Source organism: Prorops nasuta, unplaced genomic scaffold, assembly GCF_024137725.1.
Source record: "Prorops nasuta isolate Cenicafe-Biocafe unplaced genomic scaffold, Cenicafe_Pnas_1.2 PNAS00010, whole genome shotgun sequence".
Taxonomy (NCBI): domain Eukaryota; kingdom Metazoa; phylum Arthropoda; class Insecta; order Hymenoptera; family Bethylidae; genus Prorops; species Prorops nasuta.
In genome coordinates, this window is record NW_027116807.1 from 6,409,888 (window position 1) to 6,416,002 (window position 6,115).

Consider the following 6,115-nt stretch of genomic DNA (forward strand, 5'->3'; position numbering starts at 1 on the left):
GAAGACATTTAGTCAAGGTCCATTGGGCGTCTGTACTCGATTTTACACTCGGATTCCCTTTTCCTTTATTGCTAAATGGTATTTCTTGTTGTTTCTCGCTATATACGGATAAATGCAGTAGCCGAGTCGAAAGAACAATCTTACTGCAAGGTCGTAGAGACGAGACGGTTGCTTGTTACGGAGGTTACACGTTCTGTGAAGAGAAACGAGAGTCCCTGTGACACGGGCTGTAAGCGGAACGGTTCACCGCGACGCGAATTGTCTCCGTGTCTAAATAGCTTCTTCTCTCTTCTCGCGGGGAATATTATTTTTATTTCGGGAACGGGAGTGGGGGATCGGCCGTGCTACCTTACTGCGGACGGGCAGTCTCCTTCGATCTTATCGTCGTTCGCCGAGATTGAGATTGGCCGAAGTTTGCACCTCGAGTCCAACTGACGACTCTTCCTCTGACGTGGATGGAATATTCGAATCTAACGTACAGTTTTGGGAAAATTTCATCGTGCTCGTGCGTGTGTTTCCCAAAGCGGCCAGTCGAGGGGGAAACAAGAATTCTTATCAATTTCTTCTTTTTCGATGGTTCAGTGATTTGCTAAATAGCTGCGAGGTTTCGAAACTTTCCCCCGTCGACGGTCCATCTTCTTGAATCCGTATATATATATAACATATCATATATATGCGTGCGCATGTATACGATATAAAAAAGAGAGGTTAGGGAGGCTTGGATTTGGCGAGGCTACCCGTCTCGCTCAAGCTACACGAGCCGCGTAAAAGTATATACTAAGGCCGATTTTGGTTAAGAATACACATCGTTTTTCCTTCATATCTTTTGATCAACTTTTAATTTTAAACGTTAAGGCGCAACGTGATATACTTGTACTTTTTTCCTTGATGTGTCTTTTAGATACTGTCCGAAACTGCGTGTTCTTCTTGTCGAGTGTAACGTGTGCGTGTGTGACTGTTCGTGTGCATCCTCCTTTCCAGGTGTCAGTGTGTAGGTACGCTGCCACGTGGCGATCGGCGTAGGTCGTATCGCCCGCAGCAGCCGATCGTGTCTCGATAACCAAGCGACGAAGCGCGCGCAAAATTTCCCGCGAGCACCACCGGCCTCTTCAGGGTCCGCGCGAGAACGTCCGGCAGGTCCCGCGGAGAGCTCTCCGTTCAACGTACACAGGAGATTTTCCGCGGGCCCGCAAAGACGCGTCTGCGCGAACATCGAGATTTTGCGTCGCGACTTCCGGGAGAACGTCCGACTTGGCATCGACTCGTACTACTTTCCCAACAATTTTCCTGTTTGCCCAAAAATCCAATTTTCCGCTCGCTCCTCGAGCTGTGTGACGTCATATGCGCGCCAACGAAACTAGCGATCCTCGAGTTCGAAACGCGTCGAATCCGGTGACCGGTCAAACTCGATCGACGAAAAGCTGAAGAGAAAAGGAACGTTGTGTGGTAAAAGTGGTCGTTATGAAAATGCACTCGCCAAAAACTGTGCGAATCTCTGGTCCGGGTCTTTTGTGTCTCGCGTTACATCCGGTGGAAAGCCACTCGTTTGAACACGGGCCTCTGTTTCCCGATTTAATTGTTCAACCTAACCTCTTTTCGACTAGACGCGTCGGATAATGCTGAAGGACTTACGTCGATACGTCCGCGCGCGAAAGCAAATTTCCTCCTATTATTTATTCTCACCGTTTCACTCTATCCAATCATTTAAGATATGTTAGAAATATCACCTCCATTCGCGCTTTTTTTCTTCGTACCTTCAGTCGTATCGACTTTTTTTTCTCAGGAATGGATTGCCTTGTACGGTTTAGTGGAGAAAAATTAAATTCGCGAGATTCCGTTGGTCCTCTCGTGGAGAACCGGAAGTAATTTCTCTGCAAAATCGATCAAAGAAAGTGGACAGAGGCGATCGATGGATCGAAAATGATTACATCCGCTCGCGTCATGTCGTATCTTCGACAAAGGTTCACCGGTTTCCGCTCCGAGACTGCGTCCTGGTCCAACGTTTCCTACGCCCTTCGATCTTACGAGGAGCGTTGCAAAGAGTCGGAAGGATCGAGTGGAACGCGCCCTGATCGAACGCTTCCGGTGATCGGCGTTCGCCATCTTGGTCCCTCCGCAACCAGTTTAGTAGACGCGCGTTTTTTTTTTTTTTTTTTCTTTTTTTTATGTCTTGTACGCTCTTGACACATCATCCGTAATGGACTCTACGGTGGTTTTCGTATGAAACTGTTTAAAACACGTGATTAGAAAAACTCTCGAAATTTCTATAATAAAATATAGAATCTGAACTATACTCCGAAAGGCGGTTTCGAAAGGTTCGCTGGACGGAATAACCAAGATGGCCGATCGTCGAGTGATCGTTTCTCGCACCGTTTCGTCTCATCCTCGAGGGCCTCGCTCAAACTCAACGCGGTGATTTTTGGTTGGCTTTCTCGTATAACTTTCTTCGTGAATCGTCGTTGATCTTCGTTACAGGCGGATTGTTACTTTTAGCTGTCTAAGAATTCCTACAGGAGACGTTACAGGTTACGGCTTCCGGTTCGGCCATACGTGAAACTAATGTCATGCCAATTTCATGAATTTTTTTTTGCTTTTCAATTATTGTTATTTTAGTGAGATTTATACCAAACGAGCACGGAGGGGACATTTTTCAATATTTTCCTACTTTTTTTCCTTTTATGGTGACCGCAAGAGTCGAATGATTGGATTAGTGCATTTTTTTTCTATAAATGGTTTTGGTTTTGAATTTTTTCCTCCGAGTCGGACGATGGACAATGGCAAACCATTTTTATTGATTTTTAACGTTTTCCATTCTCCTGGAACATTCGCTCACACACACACACTCTCTCTCCCTTTCGTTCTCGCACCAAACAATACAGTCACTCACAGATTCTTCGCATCTCTCTCTCTCTCTCTCTCTCTCTCTCTCTCTCTTTCTCACTGTCAAGCACGAAAGAATTGCCAAAAAGGTTGAACAGGTAAAAGATAAAGGGAGCAAATTTCACGACTACTTACATTTAAGTCTGTTCATAATAATTCTCTCTCTCACTTAAATTTATCATTTGACTAGAGTTGTTTTTACAATACATATATGCGGACCTTCCGGTAGACAAGAAGGTCAGCTCTCTCTCTCTCTCTCTTTCTCTCTCTGTATAATTTTTCTCTTTTCGACTTTCCCACATTCACGCTAATTCTTCTAAATCTTGCCTAGATAGCACGTACAGTTTCTGCACCGAATATTGGAGATTAAAATGGATAAATCTCCTGATGAAGCAGGTCAACGGATCACGCAGAAAATTTGTACGTTTTTTGAAACATTCACACTCTCGCACTCTCCCATCCATTCCGCGTCTCTTTCGCCAGCGTTCGTTCCATCTGTGTGGTTACCTAAGATTTATCTCTCTATAGGATCGGTTTGCGCCGAACGTCTCATGTCCATGGCTCCGAAATGCCAAAAGTTCGCTCGAACCTCGCGGTGAGCGCCATTTTGGTATCCGCCGACTCGAGATCGCGAGGTTTCCCTGGCTAAAACGACGGTCGCATCAAGGACACTTGGCTCCCAACGCGCTTCTCACCATCCGTAATTTCCTAGGACTCATAAAACCTTCAACTAACCCAACTAACCCTCCCTCAGGATCGAGCACCTTCGGTCTCCGCTACCCCCTACCTAAAATAACACCTGCTGCTACACTCGAACTCGCGAAAGACTCGTCATTCATCGGCTGCTTTCGCGGAAATTCGTCGATAATTTTCGGGGGATTCGGAAAATTCGTGGAAAATCTTAGAGTGCGATGAGGATCGAGCACTCTTCGTGTGTGGACGATTGAAAATTGATTTTCGACGCCTGGAGTATCAACAGCGCGTCGAACGGTCTGTGAGATAAACGATTCCTCGTGATAATAGCTGTAAATCAATACTGGATCTTTTGCGTTAATGTCCAACTGCGAGAAACTGTCTAGTGCCTGGCGAGGAGAGTGATATGAGAGAATTTTATGTACAATTGTTTCTTGTCGCGGAAATTTCGTACTGGTCGGCCTAACGTTAGAGTGCGTTAGTTTCCCGTAATTGGAGTTCTTGCGAAAGGAAAAAAGTCTGTGAAAATTTTCCGAATCCAACCGATTCTTATCGTGAACTCATTCGATGCTTAGTGGGAATGAAAATGAACGAGTGAGAGGAATATCGCGCGCCGGAGTCGTCGACGGATCGCGCGATTTTCTGTAACGAAAAAGAGTTCTTCAAGAGTGCTACTAATATTGGAACTTTGCTGAAGAAATACAGCAAAAATTGAGTACATAGGAGCGAAGTAAGCTGCTGAATGAAAAGTCGTGCATTCCTCGAATGTCACCAGGCCTCTCGGAACTCTAAAATCTGCAATGCCAAGTACATTTCCTAGCACTCGATTATTCTCCGTTTTAACTAACAAAGCTATACGTCTAACGAGGGATTATCACACTGAAAATTATTTTGCTATCTCGCTCGATGCCAAAAGTTTATTTCGCGTTGGCGAACGAATATTCCCCATGCACGATCGCGCTTTACTTTCGCCGGCTACCCCCCTTTCTCTCTCTCTCTCTCTCTCTCTCTCCCCCTGAACTCTCTCGGCTAAAAGCGAAATTTCGCGCGTTCGCTTTTGTCACGCGCGCACACGCGTACACGATTATCGGAAGATGCTACTTTGAAGAGTTACAAGACGAAATTGGAGAACCAACTCCTCGAATTTGCTCGTAATTCGATCTCCCTGGGTGTTCTATAGTAATTTTTCCATTTTTTTAATAGTAATAATAATAATAATAATATAATGATATATAATTCTAATTATACCGCTAATAGTTTGAGAAACAATTTCTTTCCCAATAAACATGTGCTTTTACGCGAAGTTCTCTCGCTTTTTTTTTTCTAAACATTTGTCCATCCATCCGTTCGATTCTCGCACACATGCACACATTTTCCTTGACTCTCTCTCTCTCTCTCTCTCGCGCGCACTCTATTTTATCCCACCTCGCGAGCTATATACCTAATGTCGAACTCGATATTGATAACTCTAATAATATAATAATAATGAATAATGATAATAATAATCATAGAATTATACAGTTAATTAGATTTCTTACGTGTGTGCCCGGCTCTCGGTCGTCTCGTGTGCGTGTATTGGTTTTTGTTTCTCCCCCCTTTATCGTTAAACATAGATAAACTTCCCTCTCTGCAGTGTGTGATACGGCCTTCCGCACTCTTTATCTTTATATCGTTAATTACTCGTTAATATAATTAATAATTAGCTTGCAAGTTTTTAACGTTATAGATACTATTACTTAATTCAGTTTTACAGCTTAAATCTTACGCGTTTATGGTACGTATTCATAGAATTTCCTTCCCTTCGATCTTTCTTCGATATCTTTCGCTTTATCCTGCGTGTATACACTTGGCCCATTGGCCATCAAACTTTTTGCGTTCCTTGTGTTTCTGTGTTCTGTGTGTGTGTGTGTGCGTATATCTATCTGTATATGTTTGTGCGATCGTGTGTAAGCGTATGTGTGAGTGTAATATCATCGCACCAAGTCAGGAATTTGTCTTTTACCATTGCACATATCGAGATTATTCCTAGCTAATTGTTGGGGCCTTGACAAAGAGTCGTCTGCAATGTCTCCCCACCCCCTCTCTTTTTCTCCTCTCTCTCTCTCTCTCTCTCTCTCTCTCGCTCTCCATACTTCCCAAAGCTACACACTCGTGTTTCAGCATTTTAATCTCAAGAACCTCGGAAAAAGCTCCTTAGCTTTCAGTTCCGCACAATTGGATCGCAGAGTTTCTCCTTTCGGGAATTTCTGCCCGCTGGCTCTTTAAAGACTCTTCTTACCCTTCGTGTTCCGCCAAGAAGGAAAACGGAGAGTACGCGACAGCCGTGTTTCTCTTTTTCTTAATCTTTTGTTTCTCCTTCTTCTTTGTTCCGGTACTATCGCGCTGTATCCGCTAATTAACTACGGGGAATGAAAAAGACCTTTGCCTATAAGAAAATGCCCATTCACCTAATCAGGCCTGAGGTAAGTTTTGCGTCTCGGCAGTCCGGCCATTTCACATCCTGCATTTTTCCCTCTTCTCTCCATTCATCTCTCTCACTCTT